General features: G+C 40.2%; 1 protein-coding gene across 1 annotated transcript in view; it reads left to right on the top strand.

Annotated features, from left to right (window-relative positions):
- Positions 1–2,487: 2,487 nt before the first annotated feature.
- DNAJC13 (DnaJ heat shock protein family (Hsp40) member C13) overlaps positions 2,488–27,348 on the top strand; it is a 162,160-nt gene continuing 137,299 nt past the window's right edge. Inside the window, exon 1 of the mRNA XM_005906542.3 lies at positions 2,488–2,719. The gene's annotated coding sequence lies outside the window, so the exon portion shown is untranslated. The remainder of the gene's footprint in view (positions 2,720–27,348) is intronic.

Genomic DNA, 27,348 nt, shown 5'->3' with positions numbered 1-27,348 from the left:
GCTAGTAAAGTAATGCTCAAAATTCTCCAAGCCAGGCTTCAGCAATACATGAACCGTGAACTTCCAGATGTTCAAGCTGGTTTTAGAAAAGGCAGAGGACCAGAGATCAAATTGCCAACATCCACTGGATCATCGAAAACGCAAGAGAGTTCCAGAAAAACATCTACGTCTGCTTTACCGACTATGCCAAAGCTTTTGACTGTGTGGATCACAATAAACTGGAAAATTCTGAAAGAGATGGGAATACCAGACCACTTGACCTGCCTCTTGAGAAATCTGTATGCAGGTCAGGAAGCAACAGTTAGAACTGGACATGGAACAACGGACTGGTTCCAAATAGGAAAAGGAGTACGTCAAGGCTGTATATTGTCATCCTGCTTATTTAAGTTATATGCAGAGTACATCATGAGAAACGCTGGGCTGGAAGAAGCACAAGTTGGAATCAAGATTGCTGGGAGAAATATCAATCACCTCAGATATGCAGATGACATCACCCTTATGGCAGAAAGTGAAGAAGAACTAAAAAGCCTCTTGATGAAAGTGAAAGTGGAGAGTGAAAAAGTTGGCTTAAAGCTCAACATTCAGAAAATGAAGATCATGGCATCTGGTCCCATCAGTTTATGGGAAATAGATGGGGAAACAGTGTCAGACTTTATTTTTCTGGGCTCCAAAATCACTGCAGATGGTGACTGCAGCCATGAAATTAAAAGACGCTTACTCCTTGGAAGGAAAGCTATGACCAACCTAGATAGCATATTCAAAAGCAGAGACATTACTTTGCTGACAAAAGTCTGTCTAGTCAAGGATATGGTTTTTCCTGTGGTCATGTATGGATGTGAGAGTTGGACTGTGAAGAAAGCTGAGCGCCAAAGAATAGATGCTTTTGAACTGTGGTGTTGGAGAAGATCTTGAGAGTCCCTTGGACTGCAAGGAGATCCAACCAGTCCATTCTAAAGGAGGTGTCCTGGGTGTTCTTTGCAAGGAATGATGCTCAAGCTGAAACTCCAGTACTTTGGCCATCTCATGCGAAGAGTTGACTCATTGGAAAAGACTCTGTTGCTGGGAGGGATTGGGGGCAGGAGGAGAAGGGGACGACAGAGAATGAGATGGCTGGATGGCATCACTGACTCGATGAATGTGAGTTTGAGTGAACTCCTGGAGTTGGTGATGGACAGGGAGGCCTGGCATGCTGCAATTCATAGGTTGCAAAGAGTTGGACCAGACTGAGCGACTGAACTGAACTGACTGAGATGTACCTTATCTTACTGTCACAATTCAGGAAAGTCTACTGTAAAGATAAAAGCAGTTTCTTTCGACCTCAAGTAGGGCAAAAGGGCAAAAGAATCAGTAAACAAAAATGTGTAAAACCACTGCCTGCGTTTTCCATCCTGCAATTTCCATCTCTAAAAATGAGTCAGCCACTCAAAGAAGAATACTATCTTAGCACTGCTCTGCTGAGCAGTTATCAAACCTATTATCAGAGACCTTTAACCGTCATAAAATAATGCATTCATGCTAGCCACGTATATCAGCTATCTTTTGTAGTTTCCATGAGAGTTTTAAAATTTGCAGTGTTGGAAGAAAAGTAACTAAACAAACTTCAAGTTGTTTTTGAACTGCGGTCTCTAGGTCTCAGATCTGGGAGTGGAGAGTGAATTTAATCAAACCCTTACCCACAGGTAACACACACTACTGTCTTTTCTTTAACCCTATTCCTCTCTTCCAGCTTCCACATACATTAGGAGATAATAGAAAAGGCACAAACTTTGGAGTCAGATTCCTTGAGTCCCCTACTGTGTAGAGGGGCCTCAGTTTACCTGCAAAACAAGGATAATTCCTACTCCACAGTGTTGAGGATTAACTAAGCAAACCCCTTGACACGGGATTAGCAATAAATGGGAGCTATCAGTATTATTTTTCTGGCACTCCCAGCAGGAAAACGCCGTCTGTACTTCCGAAGCTTTGGTCTCGGTGACTTCCCAAACCAACACATATTTAAACTCTTTTCAGCTGTTTTCTGCGAGTCTCAGTAGCTGGTGAAACTGCTGGCTCTCAATCCAGCAAACGGGGTATAGATCTTCCCGCGGATACTCCACGGCATTTCAAGACAAGACTGGGTAAATGCTTTAAAACAACACTTCATGAGATTAAGAGTACATAACCTGTTCTGCACAACGACCACGAGCAGAACTCAAGGCCACAGGCTGAGATGCAGATTCCTTTCGCGCGGGGCGTGGAGTCTTCCACCATCTTCCTGGAGATTCTGCGCATGTCTCAACTACGTTTGGGGAGGAAGGCGTGTCTACCAGCCAGCAGGCTGAACGCGGAATCTCATGGCAAGCAGGCGAATACGACGGGGAGGGCGGAGAAATGCATACAAGAGGGTGGAACAGGAGGCGGAAGAACTGAAATCAGCTGACTGGGTCTCGTGACACTCTGGGTAAGGGCGACGCAGGCGTACTGGAGCGCGGTCCTCACAGCCTGAGCGAAGATGGCGGCCTCCAGAGTGAGCCTCTGAGAGGCAGAGGGAGGAGGTGGAGGGGGCGGGGAGGCAGCGCCGCCGCGGCACCAGGAACCCGCGGCAGTGGAGCTACGGGGCTTCGGCGGGGAAAGGGGAAGTGGTGTAGGGGAGGAGGCCGGAGGACACCTCATCCCACTCTGGACGCTGAGCCGGCGGCAAGAGGAGCTCGGGCTGGAGCCTCTCCAGCCTCCCGCGAAGGTAAATCACCACGGGCACCGGACTCGAGCTTTGCTTTATCCCCTCGCCACGCTGCGAGGACTTGGGCCGCCAAGGGCAGGGAGAAGGAAGGGTGGTAGAGGGCCGCAACCTCCAGCAGTTCAGGAAATCAGATTACCCTCCCCCCAGGCTGCTGGTCAGGAGCAGTCGGACCCCGCCACCCCCACCCTGCCTGCCCCCCTGCGGTTCTGAGTGACAGTCACCCAGAGCCCTGCCATGTTCAGTCCCACCCCTCTTTTCGCCTCGTTTTCTGGGTTTCTTCCCACCACGGTCCCCGCACTGCACTCTGCACATCCTTACCCCGCTCAGCCCTTATTCCTCTGGGTTTGCAGCCCTCTGGGCTCCGCCCTCCGGATTCCCTTTCATCCTGCTAGTCTGAACGCTCTTCCTGCTAGATGCCTGGAACTCTTGTTTCCGTGGGTCAGTGACCCTCCTTCCTGCCAAGTATTGCATAGATTTTTAACTTTATTTGCGTAGCTTTGTTTCGTTTTGTTAGGAAATGGGGAGCACCCGCGTCGTTTCTTCTCCAGCCCCTCCTTTTCCAAAATGAAGTTTTCTCCTTTTCTCCCCTCAGCGTTTCCCTTTTCCACGAGAGCTTATTCATAGGGGCCTTTCCTCCGCTGCTGTGATTTTGTCTCTGAATGCGGCCTTTAGATGGGTGAAGTGGGACTTAGAGTCAAACGCGGATTTGACTCTACACTTAAAAAGTGTCCTCCCCTAAATCGTGTAGGGTGTTAAGGTAACCTCTCTTGTGAGACTTTCCTTTACAGATTGCTTAGGGGAGAAAATTAGAAGTCTTCCCCAAATGTGGCAGTGGTTTCCCGAAGTTAGAGATTTCTCGGTTCCTGTCTCTGCTTTTCCCTTTGATCCGACCCTGATTCCCCTTGGGCTTCTACCTGATGGCTGTTGCCCATTGTGAAGGAGGTTATACTGTAGAGTTATTTTGAGCGTCTTGGAGTGTAGAGTCTTGGGTGAAAAGTTAAATTTCAGAATATTTTTTTAGGACCTGTCCCAAAGATTGTCTTACTGTGTTTTCTTCTTGGTTGATGGATCTGACAGATTTCTAGATTTGAAAGTAGTCTAGAGAGCCTAAGGAAATTACAGGTGTTAGGTATATTACTAGTACTCTGTGAGTTTATGGGGAAATGAAACAGGACTTGCCTTTAAAAAAAAAAGAGGTTTTAAAAAACTCGTCAATAATTGAGTGTCCCCAAAAGACTTGATTTCACTGTTTTTTAGAAGTGCTTTATTGTTTGACTAGCATATAATGTAAGATCATGTTAACATTTTAAATGTAATGTGAAACAGTTTAAGCAGCTGTATCTTAAACTTGGCTTGTGGGGTTAATATCACAATGGAATGAATATAAGCCCATCCTGGTTTAGAAATCTTACATTATATTCTTTGTTTGAAAACAGGAAGTGGCACATATTAATGGAGGAAAAGTAGAGTCAGAGGGTTATTAAGAGATAGGAATTTTACATTCTATAGTCTAGTTCATGGAAAAATACCACAATTTGTATTCCACCGGGAGGTAATGGATATTCCTCTTTTTTCTAAACTGGCAGTAGTAAACAGTAAAATATATGAACGTTATAAGGGAAAAAGTTATGCAATTATGAAAAGGATGAGTTATTTTTAAGAATTAACTTTATCCACAAATAAATAGAAGCTGGTTGCTTAGGTGGAAGGAAACAATACTGGCTTTGTTATCGAATTTGTAGAAGGGAGATAGATACTAAATTATAGTTGAAATTTAAAACTCTGTTTTAACTAATTTGGCTATATTCCTAAACTACTTCTACTTGAATTTGAGGTTTCCATTGCACATACCTTTCCCATTTTTCTCTGACTGATTACTTAAAATTAGTAAAATAGAGGCACATCTAAGCAGATAAACTATCAAAAATTTTGTTGCTACTAATAGTTTTAGGCCTAAATGTTTACCGTAATGCTTATTAGTGGTTAGATGGGAGTTGTTTTCAAAAAGATCCTTTAAGTCAGTGTTTCTCAACTTTATCAAACCCAGTAAAGACCTCCTTTTTATTTCAAATAATTTGTAACAGCTCCTTTACTACCCTGAAATAGTTTATAAATTAGTATAACCACCTCTGGCTTTGGCCCTGGGACAAAAAGAGCCCTTTGGTTCCTCTGTAGGATCAAAAAAGAATTGGACTAACTTCAAATTCATGATTTTTTTTTTTTTTTTTTTGAACCTATTAAGTTGCTGAGGCCACAGAGCAAACCAGTGGCCGGAAATTTAAGGAGAGAAAGAGTACGTATGAACTCACGTTCACCTTCAGTAGACACAGCTGGACACTGATAAAGAGCATTCAGCTTGAATAGCTGACAAGTTGATGAAGGCTGAGCTCACTTCTTTATCTACATTGTTCACTGGGTACTCCTAGGAAAGATTGGAATGAGATCTGGGGAGTGTCTGTTGTGGTGCTGACCCAGAGAAGAGCAGCAGAGTTTTCAGGAGGTGCAAAAAACTCTTGATTCTCTCTCTCCTATAGAATAAAAACCTTAATCTTTAGAGAGAATGGCATCTCTGCCAGCAGGCCCTGTTGGTGAGCTGAGGGAAGATAGAAACTGGGGAGAGCATATTTTTGAGGGAGGGGCACCAAGCCCAAAATTCCAGGCTGGGGAAACAGGAAAATTACACCTCTGAGATCCAGAGACACAATGTATGTCTAGGACTAAACCTTAATCAGGACAACAGAGACTATAGCCCCACCTCCCTGCCACTAAGTTAAGAAACTGTGAATAACAAGCAACTGCAAAATAGTACAAGATGAGGAATAAGATTATGCAAAGAGGCACAGGGCAAAGAATCAAATAGACATTGCTTTAATAAACCATTCTCAACCTAGACAGAAGCTGTTCTGTAGATATTTGAAGCCTGTAATACAGTGGGGATAAAACCACAAAAGTGAAAGTATTAGTTGCTCAGTCATGTCTGACTCTTTGCAGCCTCATGAACCAAAGAGTATGGACCAGGCTCCTCTGTCCATGGAATTCTCCAAGACAAGAATACTGGAGTGGGTTGCCATTCCCTTCTCCAGGGGTAACCATAGCAACAGCAAATCATAAACTCAGCCCAACTCCTAACATCCTGCACTAAAGACTCAGCAAAGAAAAGATGTACCCATTTCCCTTCACAAAAATTACTTACCTCTATCTCTGCTGTCCTATTACATGTCCCACTTTCAGCAAAAAATTACAAGACATACAAAAGACAAACATTCTCAAGAGAAAGAGCAATCACCAGGATTACTCTTTGGCTAACACAGGTGCTTCTATCTGATAAGGGAATTTAAAACGACTATAATTGATGTTAGAGGCTTCCTTGGTGGCTTAGACGGTAAAGCATCTGCCTGTAGTGCGGGAGACCCCGGTTCGATCCCTGGGTTGGGAAGATCCCCTGGAGAAGGAAATGGCGACCCACTCCAGTACTCTTGCCTGGAAAATTCCTGGCAAGGAATACTGAGGAGCCTGGTAGGCTACAGTCCACGTGGTCGCAAAGATTCGGACACGACTGAGTGACTTCACTATAGTCACTATAATTGATGTTAAAGGTATGAACAAAAAGTGGACAGCATACAAAAGCAGGTGGGTAGTTTCAGCTGAAAGATAGAAACTATAAGAAAGAATCAAAAGGAAATGTCAGAAGTTTTACTACATAGTAATAAATTGCAGGATGCCTTTGGGCTCATTGGTTGATCTGACACAACCAAAGAAAGAATCAGTGAATTTGTAGATATCAGAAATTATCCAAGTGAAACACAAAGAGTTTAAAAAAAGAAGAGCTTGGCGATTCTATCTAACACATTTAAATACATGCATAATTGGAATCCTGGAAGAGGACAGAAGAAATGTTGAAATATTTGAGGAAATAATCAAGAATTATTTGAAATTAATGCCAGACATCAACCTGGAGGTGCAAGAAACTTAAAGAACACCAAGCAGGATAAACACCTGCCACTTAAAAAACCTGCATAAGGCATCAAATTCAAATGTCCTTCTCCTAAGAGAAACTGTTGAAGTAACCAAAGAAAAGAGAAACATTCTATACAAATAAACACAGTTAAGAGTTACAGCAGAGAAGCCATGCAAGCCAGAGGACAGCTAAGTGACAGCTTTAAAGTACTGAAAAAAACAGTAAAAAATATCCATCAAAAATGCAGACATAATACAGATACTCTGAAAAGCCATGAGAATTCAGACTTCTCATAGTTTTTATGATGTATGCATTCCAGGAAAATTATGTGTATATTAAATGGCAAAACATATTTCATGATTTGTATTGTAATATAACGGGGAAGGCAATGGCACCCCACTCCAGTACTCTTGCTTGGAAAATCCCATGGACAGAGGAGCCTACTACGCTGCAATCCATGGGGTTGCTAAGAGTCGGACACGACTGAGCGACTTCACTTTCACTTTTCACTTTCATGCATTGCAGAAGGAAATGGCAGCCCACTCCAGTGTTCTTGCCTGGAGAATCCCAGGGACGGGGGAGCCTGGTGGGCTGCCATCTATGGGGTCGCACAGAGTCGGACACGACTGAAGTGACTTAGCATAGCATTGTAATGTAAAACTAAATTCTGGGATTAGCTGTAAATAGGCTTTTATCTATGTGAATGACCACTTGGATATTTGAAAGTAACTTGAGGACAGTTCTCAGTCTGTGGGACTGTCTTGCTTGTTGAGGGGTATGTAGCTCCATCCCCTAAATCCTAGAAGTGTTTCTAATCATAGTGTCTCAAGGGGCAGCAGCCCCACCCCAACTTCCACTCTTGCAACCATTACTTTAATTCAATACATTGAATTAAATGTTCTTTTCAACACCTTTTCCTGCTTCAGCTGTGTTCACAGATGCTTAGCACATGCCAGTCAGTAACATCTCTTACCTTATGGTATGATTCTTAGTTCTGGAAACTCCTTTAAGAATCAGTGAGTTGGGGATATCTTTGTAGCAAGTAACTTAAGCCAATATAGTTGTGACACTGTTGCAAACTTGAGACAGTTACCTGTGCAAAGTTGTATTTAAGTATGATTCATTCAATAAAGCTAAACATATAATTTCCTAGTACTTTTCACATGCTCTTAACTTTATTTAGCAGCCTACATAGTTGAGTTTTACTTGTACTTTTATGGACTACTTAAAAGGAAAAGTGACCTCTAACATAAGTCTAAAATCAGTGGGGTTTTTAAAGTTTCAGAATTTAAGTTTGTGAAGAGGAACTCAAAAGCCTCTTGATGAAAGTGAAAGTGGAGAGTGAAAAAGTTGGCTTAAAGCTCAACATTCAGAAAACGAAGACCATGGCATCCGGTCCCATCACTTCATGGGAAATACATGGGGAAACAGTGGAAACAGTGTCAGACTTTATTTTGGGGGGCTCCAAAATCACTGCAGATGGTGACTGCAGCCATGAAATTAAAAGACGCTTACTCCTTGCAAGGAAAGTTATGACCAACCTAGGTAGCATATTCAAAAGCAGAGACATTACTTTGCCAACAAAGGTCCGTCTAGTCAAGGCTATGGTTTTTCCAGTGGTCATGTATGAATGTGAGAGTTGGACTGTGAAGAAGGCTGAGCACCGAAGAATTGATGCTTTTGAACTGTGGTGTTGGAGAAGACTCTTGAGAGTCCCTTGGACTGCAAGGAGATCCAACCAGTCCATTGTGAAGGAGATCAGCCCTGGGATTTCTTTGGAAGGAATGATGCTAAAGCTGAAACTCCAGTACTTTGGCCACCTCATGCGAAGAGTTGACTCATTGGAAAAGACTCTGATGCTGGGAGGGATTAGGGGCAGGAGGAGAAGGGGATGACAGACGATGAGATGGCTGGATGGCATCACTGACTCGATGGACGTGAGTCTGGGTGAACTCTGGGAGTTGGTGATGGACAAGGAGGCCTGGCGTGCTGCGATCCATGGGGTTGCAAAGAGTCGGACACGACTGAGCGACTGATCTGATCTGATCTGATGCTTACTGTCTTCAAGTTATATTTGCCATATGCCTAGGAAGTTTATTCCCCCATTGTGTGTTTAATGTTAAGAAAAAGAAGTTAAAATGTGGCAGTTGAAAATCTTTTTTACCATTAGGGTCTGTGAGAGCAAGATTATTAAGGGCCTGTTTGTGAGCTGAAGAACAGTTTATTGAATTAGTATATTTTGGTCTTGCATAAGCCAAGTTAGATTCAAAGATAAAATGAAATAGAAATTTGTGTCTTCTAGAAAACTTTAAGAATGTGTGCAAACTAGAAATATGTAAATGATCCCTACCGCTGATTTCACAGAATTGTTTAAGTGAACATATTTCTTAGGTTTTTTTTTCCCCCTGAGGTGAATATTTCAAGGCATTTTTAAATTTTGGAAAGGGAAGAGTCATAACCATGTATCTTTCCTGGCAAAAACATTATTATTATTTTATAGTAAATAGAGATCTATTTGTTAAAAATAAGAATTATCCCTTCAGATGTAATCTAAAATATGAAGAGATAGATATCTTTTCAGTATTTAATTTACATTGACTAGGAAAGGCCAGCAAAATTAACTGCTATGGTATATATGCTTGCTTCTCCCCCCATTGAGATCACGTTAAGTGTTTTTTCAGATTTATGGGTTGCTTTTGAATTTCTCTTGCCCTTTTATTTCATGAATATATATTCAGTTTCTAATTAGAGAGGAATGGATTTTATAAAGAGAATCAGGGGGTCTTAGATTAGTTTGCCCTACCCTATGATGGTAGAAGTATTTGAAAGTTCATTTTGGCTTTGAACTGGCTTTCTTATAATATTTATCTCTGAAGTTCTTCAGCAAGTAAAGAAAACTAGGATAGAGTGTACTAAAACCTTACTTAGTGATCTGTTTTATAGCTGTTTAAAGATCCCTGTATGGTAGATGTCATTCACATTACTGATTTGTTGAAAAATACTTCTGTCTACCCTTGAGTTATATATTAAAACATAAAGATTAAAAATTTAAAAACAGGGTTAAAGTTCATATCAATTTTCTCTCAGACACAGCACATTCTAAGTCTAGTTGTAGCTTTTTAATATGGGTAAAAATTAATGTTCTGTTAACCATTTATATATTTTTTTTACCTTTTATTTGAAACTGACCTAACCTAGAGATATAATTCACTTAGGTTTTGAATCCAGTTACAAATAAAACTAGGCTTTTTAAGAAGCCAGTAATAAGGGATTCTCTCTTTGGTTATTACTTGGGTCAGCCTTTGCCTTAGCAATGGTTTTCCTTCCTTCTGCATTTTCAGTAGGACGTAGATGTATGAGGAAATCCTAAGTTCACAAATTAGTTTCTATCATGTGAATATCTACAATATTTTCAGGTGTACAGTGTAGCAGAAAAACAGTGTTCTGTTGCAGGAGAGTTTGGTCAGAAAATAAAGGCAAAAGTAGTTTTCCCCCAACATAAAAGTTTTCACCAACAGCCAAGTTGAAAGAAATTTACATTAGACACCCATATTTTTTTGAGGCATTTCAAGACAAACTCATATTTTTAACTCATTACTTGAGAGTGAGAGCAAAATGATGAAAAAGTTTATTCTTTCATTTTACAAATTCAAGGTGGAAAGTTAGTATCTTGTTTGCTCTTTGAAAGTTTTCATATTTGTGTAAAAATCCTTTCCAGTTGGTTATGCAGAGTGTGTGCTTTGAAGATAAATAGCCTTGATTAAAACCATTTCCTTCCTTCATTCATTAGTGTATTATTTTTCTGAGTATACTCATTCATCCTGGCTAAGTAAGGGCTCTGTGTGAGTTTTTACTTAACACAAGCCATGCACTTAGACTTAATTTTGCTGTGTGTGCAAATTCTTTGCTTATACCCTGACTGCCTGACTGTAATCTGCTCGAAGAGCTCAATGGTAAAGAATTCACCTGCAGTGCAGGAGACACAGGTTCAGTCCCTGGGTCAGAAAGATCCCCTAGAGGAGGAGATGGCAACCCATTCCAGTATACCTGCTTGGGAAATCCCATGGACAGAGGAACCTGGCAGGCTATATAGTCCATGGGGTCACAAAAAAAGTCAGATAGGATTTGGGACTAAATAGCAACAGTCTGCTTAAGTGTTTGTGATGCTGGGTCCCTTCATACTGCTTTTTGTTCTTAGTGTCATTTTGATGTGGGTGTCTCTCAGTGACTCTTAAATCCTGCACTTTTGTGTCAAAACCATATTGTCCAAAAGATTGTTCTTATTTTATCTGTAAATGATTTTAAATGGATTGTCAGTTTTACTGCCAGTAATAAGACTGTGAAAACCTAAAGTGTTACTTGAAAGGATGAAGCAAGGGACTCATTGAAAAAGGTGGATCTAGCCAGAATGCCTATTGCCTTGAATTTGACTTTTTAACCCTTCATGCAGGTCCTTTAAAAGACAAAGGGAAAAGTTGCAGAAAAGCTCTGTTACCGGTGTATTATTAGGATATAGAATGAGAACAAGTGAAGCAAACTTGCAAAAATTATGAATCTTTTCCAGGTGATTTAGTTACAAAGGGCTTATATACTTGAGTTTTTATCAAAAAGATCTTTGAGAATTTAAAGTGGGACTGTCCTGCAGGAATGGAGATGAAATTTAAGCAGTAATTAGGTTGAACACATGAACTCTTGCTAATTTTGAATAGCACCTCAACAACTGGCAGGATAGCAAATGCTGATGATACAGCTGCTACCAAGATCTCATCTAACAATTTTTATATTTTCTTAACGGGACAATTTGCTGTTATTTATAGAATGTGCCTATAAATAACTGTTATGCTCCTACACCTGAGACTAGAAATTCTGCAGAGTTTTCGTCGCTATTAGTGGGAATTATGGTTGCTTATGAGTTTTTGTTGATAAACAACAGTTCAAGGACCACTTTTAGAGCTTATTTAAGAAATATACAGAGGAGATAATTGAATGGGGATTATTTTTATGGAGTAAAATTCTTTTTTCCAAAGGTTTCATAAGCTGTAACTTAAAGACATCAAACATAAATTTAAAACTGTTAGGTTGGTTTCACAGAATTCAGCAACACATCAAAAAGCTCATATACCATGATCGAGTTGGGTTTATTCCAGGGATGCAAGGATTCTTCAATATATGCAAATATATGCAAATCAATCATTTAATATGATACACCATATTAAAAAATTGAAAGATAAAAACCATATGATAATATCAGTAGATGTACAAAAAGTCTTTGAAAAAATTCGGCACCCATTTATGGTTAAAACTTTTCAGAAAATGGTCATAGAAGGAACCTAATGCAATATAATAAAGGCCATATATGATAAGCCTATAAGCCTACAGGAAATATTATTCTCAGTGGTGAAAAACTGAAAGCATTCCCCCTAAGATCAGGAACAAGACAAGGGTGTCCACTTTCGCCACTATTATTAACCATAGTTCTGAAAGTCCTAGCTATAGCAATCAGAGAAGAAAAAGAAATAAAAGGAATCTAGATTGGAAAAGAAGAAATAAAGTTCTCACTGTTTGCACATGACATGATACTGTACATAGAAAACCCTAGAGATAGTATCAGAAAATTACTAAGAGCTAATCAGTGAATTTAGCAAAGTCACAGGGTACAAAATCAATACACAGAAATCATTTGTATTTCTATATACTAACAATGAAAAATCAGAGAGAGAAGTTAATAATCAATCCCATTCACCACTGCAACAATAAGAATTAAATAGGAATAAACATACCTAAGGAGACAAACTGACTCATTTGAAAAGACCCTGATGCTGGGAAAGATTGAGGGTAGGAGAAGAAGGGGATGACAGAGGATGAGATGGTTGGATGGCATCACTGACTCAATGGACATGAGTTTGGGTGAACTCTGGGAGTTGGTGATGGACAGGGAGGCCTGGCATGCTGCGGTTCATGGGGTTGCAAAGAGTTGGACACAACTGAGTGACTGAATTGAAGGAGACAAAAGAACTGTACACAGAACACTGTAAGACTAATAAAAGAAATCAAAGATGACATAAATAGATGGAGAGATATTCCATATTCCTAGGTAGGAAGAATCAATATTGTGAAAATAACTGTACTACCAAATGTCATCTACAGATTTGATGCGATCCCTATCAAATTACCAATGGCATTTTTCATAGAACTGGAACAAAAAATTTCACATTTTATATGGAAGCTCAAAAGACCCTGAATAGCCACAGGATTCTTGAGAAAGAAAATGGAGCTGGAGGAATCAACCTTCCTGACTTCAGATTATACTACAAATCTGCAGTCATTAAGACAGTATAGTACTGGCACAAAAACAGAAATATAGACCAATGGAACAAGATAGAGAGCCCAGAAATAAACCTATACACCTATAGGTACTTTATTTTTGACAAAGAGGGTAAGAATATACAATGGGGGAAAGACAACCTCTTCGATAAATGGTGCTGGGAAAACTGGACAGCTACATGTAAAAGAATAAAATTAGAACACTTCCTAACACCATACACAAAGATAAACTCAAAAGGGATTAAAGACCTAAATGTCAGACTAAAACTCTTAGAGGAAAACATAGCCACAATACTCAATGACATAAATCAAAGGAAGATCATCTATGACCCACCTCTAGAGTACTGGAAATAAAAACAAAAATAAACAAGTGGGACCTGATAAATTTAAAAGCTTTTGCACAGCAAAGGAAACTATAAGCAAGGTGAAAAGACAACCCTCAGAATGGGAGAAAATAATAGCAAATGAAACAGCTGGCAAAGGATTAATATCCAAAATATACAAGCAACTCATCCAACTCAATACCAGAAAAACAAACAATCAAAAAGTGGGAAAAGACCTAAACAAACATTTCTCCAAGGAAGACATACAGATGACTAACAAACACATGAAAAGATGCTCAATATCGCTCATTATTAGACAAATGCAAATCGAAACTACAATGAGATATCACCTCATACTGGTCAGAATGGCCATCATCAAAAAGTCTACAAACAGTAAATGCTGGAGAAGGTGTGGAGAAAAGGGAACACTCTTGCACTGTTGGTGGGAATGTAAATTGATACAGCCACTATGGAAGACAGTATGGATATTTCCTCAAAAACTAGGAATAAGACCAGCATATGACCCAGCAATCCCACTTCTAGGCATATACCCTGAGGAAACCAAAATTGAAAGAGACACGTGTATCCCATTGTTCACTGCAGCACTGTTTACAATAGCTAGAACATTGAAGCAACCTAGATGTCAATTGACAGATGAATGGATAAAGAAGTTATGTACATATACACAATGGAATATTACTCAGCCATAAAAAGGAACGAAGTCAGTTCTAATGAGGTGGATGAACCTAGAACCTATTATACAGAGTGAAGTAAGTCAGGAAGGGAAAGATAAATATCGTATTCTAATGCATATGCACGGAAACTAGAAAAAAATGGTACTGAAGAATTTATTTACAGGTCAACAATGGAGAAAGGGACATAGAGAATAGACTTCTGGACATGGAAGAGGGGAGGAGAGGGTGAGATGAATGGAAAGAGTAACATGGAAACTTATATTACCATATGTAAAATAGGTAGCCAATGGGTATTTGCTGTATGGCTCAGGAAACTCAAAGAGGGACTCTGTATTAACCTAGAGGGGTGGGATGGGGAGGGAGATGGAAGGGAGAGGGTATATGTATACCTATGGTTGATTCATGTTGAGGTTTGACAGAAAGAGCAAAATTCTGTAAAGCAGTTATTCTTCAATGAAAAATAAATTAAAAACTAATAGGTTGGTTTCAGGTAAAAGTACATTTCTAATAATTGAAATTTCAAATGCCTAAGTGAGAGATATTTTAAATGTAAATAAAATTGATGCTTATAGTTGACTTAATTTTTAAAATTTAAATGTCTTTTAAAATAATCTTATCATGATTATCTTGGCTTATCTTTTATGTTCTTTTTGAAAGCATTTTAGGAAAACCGCAAGGAATTAAATAATAATAACCTGATGTATTCCACCTACTTTAAGAAATATGATATATTGGTATCAGTTCAGTTCAGTCGCTCAGTCGTATCCGACTCTTTGCAGCCCCATGAATCGCAGCACGCCAGGTCTCCCTGTCCATCACCAACTCCCAGAGTTCACTGAGACTCACGTCCATCGAGTCAGTGATGCCATCCAGCCATCTCATCGTCTGTTGTCCTCTTCTCCTCCTGCCCCCAATCCCTCCCAGCATCAGGGTCTTTTCCAGTGAGTCAACTCTTCGCATGAGGTGGCCAAAGTACTGGAGTTTCAGCTTTAGCATCATTCCTTTTAAAGAAATCCCAGGGCTGATCTCCTTCAGAGTGGACTGGTTGGATCTCCTTGCAGTCCAAGGGACTCTCAAGAGTCTTCTCCAACACCACAGTTCAAAAGCATCAATTCTTCGGTGCTCCACCTTCTTCACAGTCCAACTCTCACATCCATACATGACCACTGGAAAAACCATAGCCTTGACTAGACGGACCTTTGTTGGTATATTGGTATAGTTATTTTTAAATGAGCAGGTAAAAGCTTTAGAATACTGTTTAAATTAACATAATATATGTTTAAAGGTAGAAATTCTAAGTGACACATATTTGTGATACACATTGAATAATACACAAGGACTAAAGTTAGTAGATAAAAGACTTAGAAAGGATCAAGTAACTTAATAACTTTCCCTGCTAAATATCTTAAAAAATGCTTGGCCTACAAGTAATCGTGAAAACGAAAGCTGTAGTAATAACATTCAAAAGAACTGTTGTGTATCTGGGGTAGTATATTTAAAGTACAGCAGTAATTATTATGATTGCTAACAAAAATACTAACTACATTTTTGAATGCTTGTTCTGAGCCAGATATCACACTAACACCTTTATTCAGATTATCTCACTTGGTCCTCACCATGGCCCTTTGAGACAAGTACTGTCATCTCTGTAGATGAACTGGGATTCTGAGAAGTGAAGAAACTTTTGTTCAAAGTCATACAGCCAATAAATGATGGTTACCACTAGTGTGTCTTTGACCATAGTAAAATTTTAAAAATTCACCACTTTTATCTTGGTGATAGATTATTAAAACAACTTTATTGTATATCTTACTAATACTAGCTTCTTGGACTAATCATTAGTTAATGTTTAGTGTGTGGGATAGCCACTCTAATATCTGTGCTACAGGGAGATATTCCAAGTGAGTCTTCTCAGATAGAATCATCACCTACCATTGCACTTGGAGGAACCCTAGACTTGCTATTACTCATTTTCCAATGGTTCTCTTGCAATTATTCCAACTCTCACTTTAAGTGATGTGTAGTCAAGCACAGAATATTCTTTTTTTTTTTTTTTTTTTTTGCATTTTCATGTATTTGTGCATTACCATCATCCACTAGTCAGTTATTAATACTTTTTGTTTTGTTCAGTAGCTCAGTTGTGTCTGACTCTTTGCCGACCCCATGGACTGCAGCATGTGCCTTTCACCGTCTCCCAGTGTCCATTGAATCAGTGATGCCAACCAACCATCTCATCCTCTTCTCCTCCTGCCTTCAATCTTTCCCAGCATCAGGGTCTTTTCTAAGGAATCAGTTCTTTGCATCAGGAGGCCAAAGTATTGGAACTTCAGCTTCAGCATCAGTCCTTCCAATTAATATTCAGGACTGATCTCCTTTAGAATGGACTGGTTGGATCTCCTTGCAGTCCAAGGGACTCTCAAGAGTCTTCTCCAGCACCACAGTTCAAAAGCATCAGTTCTTCAGCACTCACTATCACATCCATACATGACTGTTGGAAAAACTATAGCTCTGACTAGACGGACCTTTGTTGACAAAGTAATATCTCTGCTTTCTAAGATGCAGTCTAAGTTTCTCATAGCTTTTCTGCCAAGGAGTAAGCATCTTTTAATTTCATGGCTATAGTCACCATCTGCAGTGATTTTGGAGCCCAAGAAAATAAAGTCTCTCACTGTTTCCATTGTTTGCCTATGTATTTGCCATGAAGTGATGGAACCAAATGCCGTGATCTTAGTTTTTTGAATGTTGAGCTTTAAGCCAGCTTTTTCACTCACTCTCCTCTTTCACTTTAATCAAGAGGTTCTTTAGTTCCTCTTTGCTTTCTGCCGTAAGGGTGGTGTCATCTGTATATCTGAGGTTATTGATATTTCTGGCACTCTTGATTCCAGCTTGTGCTTCATTTAGTCCGGTTTACATGATCAGCTACTTTACATACAAGTTAAATAAGCAGGGTGACAATATACAGCCTTGATGTACTCCTTTTCCAATTTGGAACCAGTCCATTGTTCCATTTCCGGTTCTAACTGTTGCTTCTTGACCTGCATAAAGGTTTCTCAGGAGTCAGGTAAGGTGGTCTGGTATTCCCATCTCTAAGAATTTTCCAGTTTGTTGTGGTCCCAAAAGCTTTAGTATAGTCATTGAAACAGAGGTAGATGTTTTTCTGCATTTCTCTTGCTTTTTCTATGATCCAACAGATGTTGACAATTTGCTCTCTTTAAAGCCTTTTCTAAATTGAGCTTGAACATCTGGAAGTTCTCAGTTCACATACTGTTGAAGCCTAGATTGGAAAATTTTGAGCATTACTTTGCTAGCATGTGAAATGGGTGTAGTTGTGCAGTAGTTTGAACATTCTTTGGCACTACCTTTCTTAGGGATTGGAATGAAAACTGACCTTTTCCAGTCCTGTGGACACTGCTAAGTTTTCCAAATTTGCTGGCATATTGAGTGAAGCACTTTAACAGCATCATCTTTTAGGATTTGAAATAGATCATCTGGAATTCCATCACCTCCACTAGCTTTGCTTGTAGTGTTGCTTCCTAAGGCCCACTTGACTTCACCCTTCAAGTGGTCTGGCTCTAGGTGATTGATCACGCCATTGTTGTTATCTGAATCATTAAGATCTTTTTTATATAGTTCTTCTGTGTATTCTTGTCACCTTTTCATAATATCTTCTGCTTTTGTTAGATCCATATCGTTTCTGTCCTTTATTGTGCTTATCTTTGCATGAAATATTCCCTTGGCATCCCTGATTTTCTTGAGGAGATCTCTAAGTCTTTTGCCTTCTATTGTTTTCCTATATTTCTTTGTGTTGATCACTGAGGAAGGCTTTCTTATCTCTCCTCGCTATTCTTTGCTGCTGCTGCTGCTGCTAAGTCGCTTCAGTCATGTCCGACTCTGTGCGACCCCACAGACGGCAGCCCACCAGGTTCCTCCGTCCCTGGGATTCTCCAGACAAGAATACTGGAGTGGGTTGCCATTTCCTTCTCCAATGCATGAAAGGGAAAAGGGAAAGTGACACGACTCTTAGGGACCCCATGGACTGCAGCCTACTAGACTCCTCTGTCCATGGGATTTTCCAGGCAAGAGTATTAGAATGGGGTACCAGTGCCTTCTCCGTGCTATTCTTTGGGACTCTGCATTTAGATGGGCGTATCTTTCCTTTTCTCCTTTGCCTTTTGCTTCTCTTCTCTTCTCAGCTATTTGTAAGGCCTCCTCAGACAACCATTTTGCCTTTTTGGATTTCTTTTTCTTGGGGATGGTTTTGATCACCACTTCCTATACAGTGTTATGAATTTCTGTCCATAGTTCTTCAGGCATTCTGTCTATTTGGTCTAATCCCTTGAATCTATTTCTCACTTCCACTGTATAATCATAAGGGATTTGATTTAGATCATACCTGAATGGCCTAGTGGTTTTCCCAACTTTCTTGAATATAAGTTTGAATTTGGCAATAAGGAGTTCATGATCTGAGCCACAGTCAGCTCCCGGTGTTGTTTTTGCTGACTGTATAGATCTCTCAACATCTACATCTGCAGAGAATATAGTCAGTCTGAATTTGATATTGACCATCTGGTGATGTCCATGTGTAGAGTTGTCTCTTGTTTTCTTTTTTTTTTCTTTTATTAATTTATTTATTTTAGTTGGAGGCTAATTACTTTACAGTATTGTAGTGTTTTTTGCCATACATTGATGTGAATCAGCCATGGGTGTACATGTGTTCCCCATCCTGAGCCCTCTCCATCCCATCCCTCAGGGTCATCTCGGTGCACCATCCCTGAGCACCCTGTCTCATGCATCGAACCTGGACTGGCAATCTGTTTCACATATGATAATATACATGTTTCAATGCTATTCTCTCAAATCATCCCACCCTTGCCTTCTCCCACAGCGTCCAAAAGACTCTTCTTTTCATCTGTATCTCTTTTGCTGCCTCACACATAGGGTCATCATCATCATCATCTTTCTAAATTCCATATATATGCATTAGTATACTGTATTGCTGTTTTTCTTTCTGACTTACTTCACTCTGTATAATAGGGTCAAGTTTCATCCACCTCAGTAGGAGTGATTCGAATGCATTCTTTTTAATGGCTGAGTAATAGTCCATTGTGTATATGTATCACAGATTTCTTATCCATCCGTCTGCCGATGGACATCTAGGTTGCTTCCATGTCCTGGCTATTGTAAACAGTGCTGCGATGAACATTGGGGTACATGTGTCTCTTTCAATTGTGGTTTCCTTGGTGTGTATGCCCAGTAGTGGGATTGCTGTGTTGTATGGCAGTTCTATTTCCAGTTTTTTAAGGAATCTCCACACTGTTCTACATAGTGGCTGTACTAGTTTGCATTCCCACCAATAGTGTAAGAGGGTTCCCTTTTCTCCACACCCTCTCCAGCATTTATTGTTTGTAGACTTTTTGATAGCAGCCTTTCTGACTGGCATGAGATGGTACCTCATTGTGGTTTTGATTTACATTTCTCGGATAATGAGTGATGTTGAGCATCTTTTCATGTGTTTGTTAGCCATCTGCATGTCTTCTTTGGAGAAATGTCTGTTTAGTTCTTTTGCCCATTTTTTGACTGGGTTGTTTATTTTTCTGGAATTGGGCTGCATAAGCTGCTTGTATATTTTTGAGATTAATTCTTTGTCAGTTGCTTTGCTTGCTGTTATTTTCTCCCATTCTGACAGCTGTTTTTTCACCTTGCTTAAAGTTTCCTTCGTTGTGCAAAAGCTTTTAAGTTTAATTAGGTCCCATGTGTTTATTTCTGCTTTTATTTCTGTTACTCTGGGAGGTGGATCATAGAGGATCCTGCTGTGATTTATGTCGGAGAGTGTTTTGCCTATGTTTTCCTCTAGGAGTTTTATAGTTTCTGGTCTTATGTTTAGATCTTTAATCCATTATGAGTTTATTTTTGTATACGGTGTTAGAAAGTGATCTAGTTTCATTGTATTACAATTGTTGACCAGTTTTCCCAGAACCACTTGTTAAAGAGATTGTCTTTTCTCCATTGTATATTTTTGCCTCCTTTGTCAAAGATAAGGTGTCCATAGGTGCATGGATTTATCTCTTGGCTTTCTATTTTGTTCCATTGATCTATATTTTTGTCTTTGTGCTAGGACCATACTGTCTTGATGACTGTAGCTTTGTAGTATAGCCTGAAGTCAGGCAGGCTGATTCCTCCAGTTCCATTCTTCTTTCTCAAGATTGCTTTGGCTATTCGAGGTTTTTTGTATTTCCATATACAAATTGTGAAATTATTTGTTCTAGTTCTCTGAAAAATACCTTTGGTAGCTTGATAGGGATTGTATTGAATCTATAGATTGCTTTGGGTAGTAGTATACTCATTTTCACTATACTGATTCCTCCGATCCATGAACATGGTATATTTCTCCATCTGTTTGTGTCATTTTTAATTTCTTTCATCAGTGTTTTATAGTTTTCTATAGATAGGTCTATTTCTTTCAGTCAGTTCAGTTCAGTTCAGCGCTCAGTTGTGTCTGACTCTTTGTGCGACCCCATGAATCGCAGCACGCCAGGCCTCCTTGTCCATCACCAACTCCCGGAGTTCACTCAGACTCAGTCCATCGAGTTGGTAATGCCATCCAGCCATCTCATTCTCTGTCGTCCCCTTTTCCTCCTGCCCCCAATCCCTCCCAGCATCAAGAGTCTTTTCCAGTGAGTCAACTCTTCTCATGAGGTGGCCAGAGTACTGGAGTTTCAGCTTTAGCATCATTCCTTCCAAAGAACACCCAGGGCTGATCTCCTTTAGAATGGACTGGTTGGATCTCCTTGCAGTCCAAGGGACTCTTGAGAGTCTTCTCCAACACCACAGTTTAAAAGCATCTATTTTTTGGCACTCAGCTTTCTTCGCAGTCCAACTCTCACTTCCATATATGACCACTGGAAAAACCATGGCCTTGACTAGATGGACCTTTGTTGGCAAAGTAATGTCTCTGCTTTTCAATATGCTATCTAGGTTGGTCGTAACTTTTCTTCCAAGGAGTAAGCGTCTTTTAATCTCATGGCTGCAGTCACCATCTGCAGTGATTTTGGAGCCCAAAACAATAAAGTCTGACACTGTTTCCACTGTTTCCCCATCTATTTCCCCTGAAGTGATGGGACCGGATGCCATGATCTTCGTTTTCTGAATATTGAGCTATAAGCCAACTTTTTCACTCTCCTCTTTCACTTCCATCAAGAGGCTTTTGAGTTCCTCTTCACTTTCTGCCATAAGGGTGGTGTCATCTGCATATCTGAGATTATTGATATTTCTCCCAGCAATCTTGATTCCAGCTTGTGCTTCTTCCAGCTCAGCATTTCTCATGATGTACTGTGCATATAAGTTAAATAAGCAGGGTGACAATATACAGCCTTGACGTGCTCCTTTTCCTGTTTGGGTAGATATTATTCTTTTCGTTGTATTCTTGAAAAAGGGTGTTTTCTATGACCAGTGAGTTCTCTTGGAAAAACTGTTACCCTTTGTCTGCTTCATTTTGTACTCCAAGGCCAAACTTGCCTCTTACTCCAGGTATCTCTTGACTTCCTACTTTTGCATTCCAGTCCCTTACGATGAAAGGACATCTTTTTTTGGTTCTAGAAGGTCTTGGAGGTCTTCATAGAACCATTCAGCATCAGCTTCTTTAGAAGTAGTGGTTGGGGCATAGACTTGGATTATGGTCATATTGAATGGTTATCCTTGAACAGAGGTCATTTTGTTGTTTTTGGGATTGCACCCAAGTACTGCATTTTGGACTCTCTTGTTGACTATGAGGGCTACTCCCATTTCTTCTGAGGAATTCTTGCCTACAGTAGTAGATATAATGGTCATCTGAATTAAATTCACCCATTCTGGTACATTTTAGTTCACTGATTCCTAAAATGTCAAGGTTCACTCTTGCCATCTCCTGTTTGACCATTTCCAGCTTCCCTTGTGGCTCAGCTGGTAAAGAATCCGCCTGCAGTGCGGGAGACCTGGGTTCAGTCCCTGGGTTGGGAAGATCCCCTGGAGAAGGGAAAGGCTACCCATTCCAGTATTCTGGCCTGGAGAATTCCATGGACTGTATAGTCCACAGGGTTGCAAAGAGTTGGACATGACTGAGCGACTTTCACTTTCACAATTTACCTTTATTCATGTACCTGACATTCCAAGTTTCTTGCTGTTTTGTTCTTTACAGCATGGGACTTTACTTTCACCACCAGGCACAGCCATAGCTGAGCGTTGTTTTGGCTTTGGCTTAGCCTCTTTCCTTCTGGAGCAGAGAAGGCAATGGCAACCCACTCCAGTACTCTTGCCTGGAAAATCCCATGGATGAAGTAGCCTGGTAGGCTGTAGTCCATGGGGTCGCTAAAAGTCAGACACGACTGAGTGACTTCACTTTCACTTTTCACTTTCCTGCATTCGAGAAGGAAATGGCAACCCACTCCAGTGTTCTTGCCTGGAGAATCCCAGGGATGGGGGAGCCTGGTGGGCTGCCGTCTATGGGGCTGCACAGAGTCAGACACGACTGAAACGACTTAGCAGCTTTCCTTCTGGAGTTATTTTCTCTGCTCATATTCAGTAGCATATTGGGCACCTACCGACCTGGGGAGTTCATCTTTCAGTGTCATATGTCTTTGCCTTTTCGTACTGTTCATGGGGTTCTCAAAGCAAGAGTACTGAAGTGTTTTACCATTCCTTTCTCTAGTGGAGCACGGTTTGTTAGATATTAATACCTGCTCCTTTAGAAATACTCTCAGGGTCTGAAAGTGTTAATGCGGTTTCCACACTCGTTGTCTTTATTAGATGAAATGACTTTATTACAAATGATTGAGGTTTTGAGTATATAAAATAGATTTACTTGAAATTAAAAAGGTTAATAGTACACTGTTGGGAATTAGGTCCCAACTCAGATCTCATTAATCTGGTTGTTTTAAAAATTCATTGTTAGGCTAGTATTTTTCTGTTGAACTTATAAAGATCCTGAAATCACTGATTGGTAGCATATTTCCCTTTTTTTTTTTTTTTAATTAAAAGATGCTTACTCCTTGGAAGGAAAGTTATGACCAACCTAGATAGCATATTCAAAAGCAGAGACATTATTTTGCCAACAAAGGTTCGTCTAGTCAAGGCTATGGTTTTTCCTGTGGTCATGTATGGATGTGAGAGTTGGACTGTGAAGAAGGCTGAGTGCCGAAAAATTGATGCTTTTGAACTGTGGTGTTGGAGAAGACTCTTGAGAGTCCCTTGGACTGCAAGGAGATCCAACCAGTCCATTGTGAAGGAGATCAGCCCTGGGATTTCTTTGGAAGGAATGATGCTAAAGCTGAAACTCCAGTACTTTGGCCACCTCATGTGAAGAGCTGACTCATTGGAAAAGACTCTGATGCTGGGAGGGATTGGGGGCAGGAGGAGAAGGGGACAACAGAGGATGAGATGGCTGGATGGCATCACTGACTCGATGGACATGAGTCTGAGTGAACTCCTGGAGTTGGCGATGGACAGGGAGACCTGGCGTGCTGTGATTCATGGGGTCACAAAGAGTCAGACGTGACTGAGCGACTCATCTGATCTGATCTGATCTGATTAAAGGAGAATAATGCTTTACAATATTGTGTTGGTTTCTGCCATACATTTAACATGAATCAGCTATAGGTATACACATGTCCCCTCCCTCTTGAACCTCCCTCCCACCTCCCTTACCATTCCACCCCTCTAGGTTGTCACAGAGCATCAATTTGAGCTCCCTGCATCATACAACAAATTCCCACTGGTTATTTGTTTTACATATGGTAATGTACATGTTTCCATGCTGCTGCTAAGTCGCTTTAGTCGTGTCCAACTCTGTGCGACCCCATAGACGGCAGCCCACCAGGCTCTTCCGTCCCTGGGATTCTCGGGCAAGATGATACTCTTTCAATTTGTCTCACCCTGTCCTTCCCCCACTATGTCCGCAGGTCTGTTCTTTATGTCTGTGTCTCTTGCTGCCCTGCAAATAGGTTTATCAGTACTATCTTTCTAGATTCCATATATATGCATTAATACAGGATATTTGTCTTTCTCTTCCTGACTTACTTCACTCTGTGTAATAGGTTGTGGGTTCATCCACCTCATTAGAACTGACTCAAATGTGTTCCTTTTTATGGCTGATACTCCTTTATATGTATGTACCACAACTCTTTTACCCATTCATCTGTTGATGGACCTCTAGATTGCTTCCATGTTCTAGCTTTTGTAAATAGTGCTGCAATGTATATTGGGGTACATGTGTCTTTTTCAGTTATAGTTTTTTCAGGTGTATGCCCAATAGTTGGGAGAAGGAAGTGGCAACTCACTCAGTATTCTTGCCTGCAGAATCCTACAGACAGAGGAGCCTGGCAGGTTACAATCCATGGGGTTGCAGAGAGTCAGACATGAGTTAGTGACTGAGCATGCTTGCATGCCCAGTAGTGGGATTGCTGGGTCATATGGTAGTTTTATTCTCTGTTTTTTGAGGAGTCTTCATACTGTTTACCATAGTGGCTGTATCTATTTATATTCCTATCAACAGTGCAAGAGGGTTCCCTTTTCTCCATACCCTTTCCAGCATTTATTGTTTGTAGACTTTTTGATGATGGCCATTCTGACTGGTGTGAGGTGATAGCTCATTGTAGTTTTGATTTGCATTTTTCTTAATACTGAGTGATGTTGAGCATCTTTTCATGAGTTTATTAGCCATCTGTATGCCTTCTTTGGAGAAGTGACTGTTTAAGTCTTCTGCCCATTTTTTCTTACTTCTTTGCTCACTTTTTGATTGGATTGTTTGTTATTCTGGTATTGAGCTGCATGAGCTGCTTGTATATTTTGCAGATTAATCCTTTGTCAGTTGTTTCAGTTGCTTTTATTTTCTCCCATCCTGAGAGTTGTCTTTTGACTTTGTTTATAGTTTCCTTTGCTGTGCAAAAGCTTTTAAGTTTTATTAGGTCCTGCTTGTTTATTTTTGGTTTTATTTCCATTACTCTAGAGATTGGATCATAGAGGATCTTGCTGTGATTTATGTCAAAGAGTGTAATGCCTATGTTTTGCTTTAAGGATTTTATAGTTTCTGGTCTCACATACAAGTCTGTAATCCATTTTAACTTTTATCTTTGTGTGTGGTGTTTAGGAAGTATTTGAGTTTCATTCTTTTACACGTAGCTGTCCAGTTTTCCCATCACTACTTATTGAAGAGACTCTTTTCTCCATTTGGTAGCAAATTTCTGTAGTCATGTATTTGTTTTGAACACTTTTTTTTTTTTTTTTAATTAAGCTTATCTATAATGGATGCCTGCTCAGTTGTGTTTGACTTTTTGTGACTCCATGGACTGTAGCCTACCAGACTTCTCTGTCCGTGGAATTTTTCAGGCAAGAATACTAGAGTGGGTTGCCATTTCCTGCTCAGGGGATCTTACTGACCCAGGATGGATCTCACATTTCCTGCTTTGGCAGGCATTCATCACTGCTGTGCCACCTGGGAAGCCCAAGCTTATCTATGGATGGAAATATTTAAAATATTTATCTCTACATGGTAGAGTATTTCAACCCTGGAGACATCCTCTTTGTTGTATTTCTTTTGCCTTGTGTTGATTATGGTAATTTGTTTCACTGCTTAAAATTGTGAGTTTCAAAGTTGTTTGCTGCTGCTGCTGCTAAGTCGCTTCAGTCGTGTCTGACTTTGTGCGACTCCATAGACGGCAGCCCACCAGGCTCCCCCGTCCCTGGGATTCTCCAGGCAAGAACACTGGAGTGGGTTGCCATTTCCTTCTCCAAGGCATGAAAGTGAAAAGTGAAAGTGAAGTTGCTCAATCGTGTCTGACTCAGCGACCCGTGGACTGCAGCCCACCACGCTCCTCCGTCCATGCAGCAGGTGCTTAATCATATTTCCAAATGAAGATAATAATTGGAATTAGTTCAAAATTAATTTAGGAATGTGCTGTCAATAAGTCTGTAATTATATGGTCAGAATAAATTTATTTTCTAAATTTAAAAGAGAATTTTGTTTGTTTTTAGCTGCATCGCATGTGGGATGGCCCCCTGCAGTGTAAGCAGGAAGTCCTAACCCTGGACCACCAGGGAGTTCCCCATTGATTTTCTAAATCTGAGGGAAGGTAATACTATTATAGTTTAGTTTAAGTGTGGGGTTAAACAGTTTGAGTTCAAAAGCTTGGCCCAGCCATTTAATAGTTGTTACATTAGAGAAGTGATTTCATTTTTCTAATTCTCAGTTTTCTTGTCAATAAAATGAGGATCATCATACCTGTATCTTAGTTGTTATGGAGACAGTGAGATAGTAAGGAGGTTGTAAATGCTATGTGTCATCGTTAACACATGATAAGTACTTAGTAAAACCTGTGCTGGGTGCTTAGTCGTTTCAGTCTTGTCTGACTCTTTGCGACCCCGTGGACTGTGGTCTGCCAGGCTCCTCTGTCCATGGGATTCTCCAGGCAAGACTACTGGAGTGGGTTGCCATGCCCTCCTCCAGGGGATCTTCCCGACCCAGGGATTGAACCCACGTCTCTAATGTCTCCTGCATTGGCAAGTGGGTTCTTTACCACTAGGCCATCTGGGAAGCCCTAATAAAACCTACTTGTTGCATAATTTCAAGGCATGTCATACATTTTTTGATCAGGGGCACCTCCCCTCTCCAATTTCAGGGTTTAAAATAGAAAAGCATTATCTTAATTCAGGTGTGTAGGCACTAATAAGAGCTTTGAATTAACCTGTCATTTCTGGGGTTGACTTGGCTACTTAGGTAAGTATTTCTTCCCTTCCTCATCTCTCCAGTGTATCCTTATCTAAATATAACATGACTGAAGGTGAGCTTTTCAGATTGAGGAGTGGTTTTCTCCTGTTAAGCATACTTCCGTTTTACTAGCCTTCGCCTTTTTTGGATTGTTGTTCAGGATTGGATGCAGAATAGCAGTATCACTTGTTGCTTCCTAAAACATGAGACGTAAATTGTTGGGTGTGCTGATTTTGGCCTCGGACACGTCTCCTGATGTCCAGAGAAGCCTTTAACTCTACATTATATTTTTTTGTTAGCATTGTAATCTGTATCAGGAATACAGTATTTTTTCTGACAAGCCAAGGTAGTGGTTTACTTTTTGAATTTTTAAAATTTAATTTTGGGGAGGTAAAAACACTTAACATAAGATCTCCCCTCTTAACAGATTTTAAGTATACATTATTGTTCACTATTTAGGCACAGTGCTATACAACAGACTCTAGAACTTACTCATCTTGCATAACTGAAACTTTGTACCCATTAATTAGCAACTCCCCATTTTCCTTCCAGCCCAGTCACTGGCGACTACCATTCTACCTTCTTCTCTGAGT

The sequence above is a fragment of the Bos mutus genome, chromosome 1 (genome assembly GCF_027580195.1).
Source record: "Bos mutus isolate GX-2022 chromosome 1, NWIPB_WYAK_1.1, whole genome shotgun sequence".
Taxonomy (NCBI): Eukaryota; Metazoa; Chordata; class Mammalia; order Artiodactyla; family Bovidae; genus Bos; species Bos mutus.
Note: the sequence above shows the minus strand (reverse complement) of the source record. Positions and strands in the feature narration are given on the sequence as shown.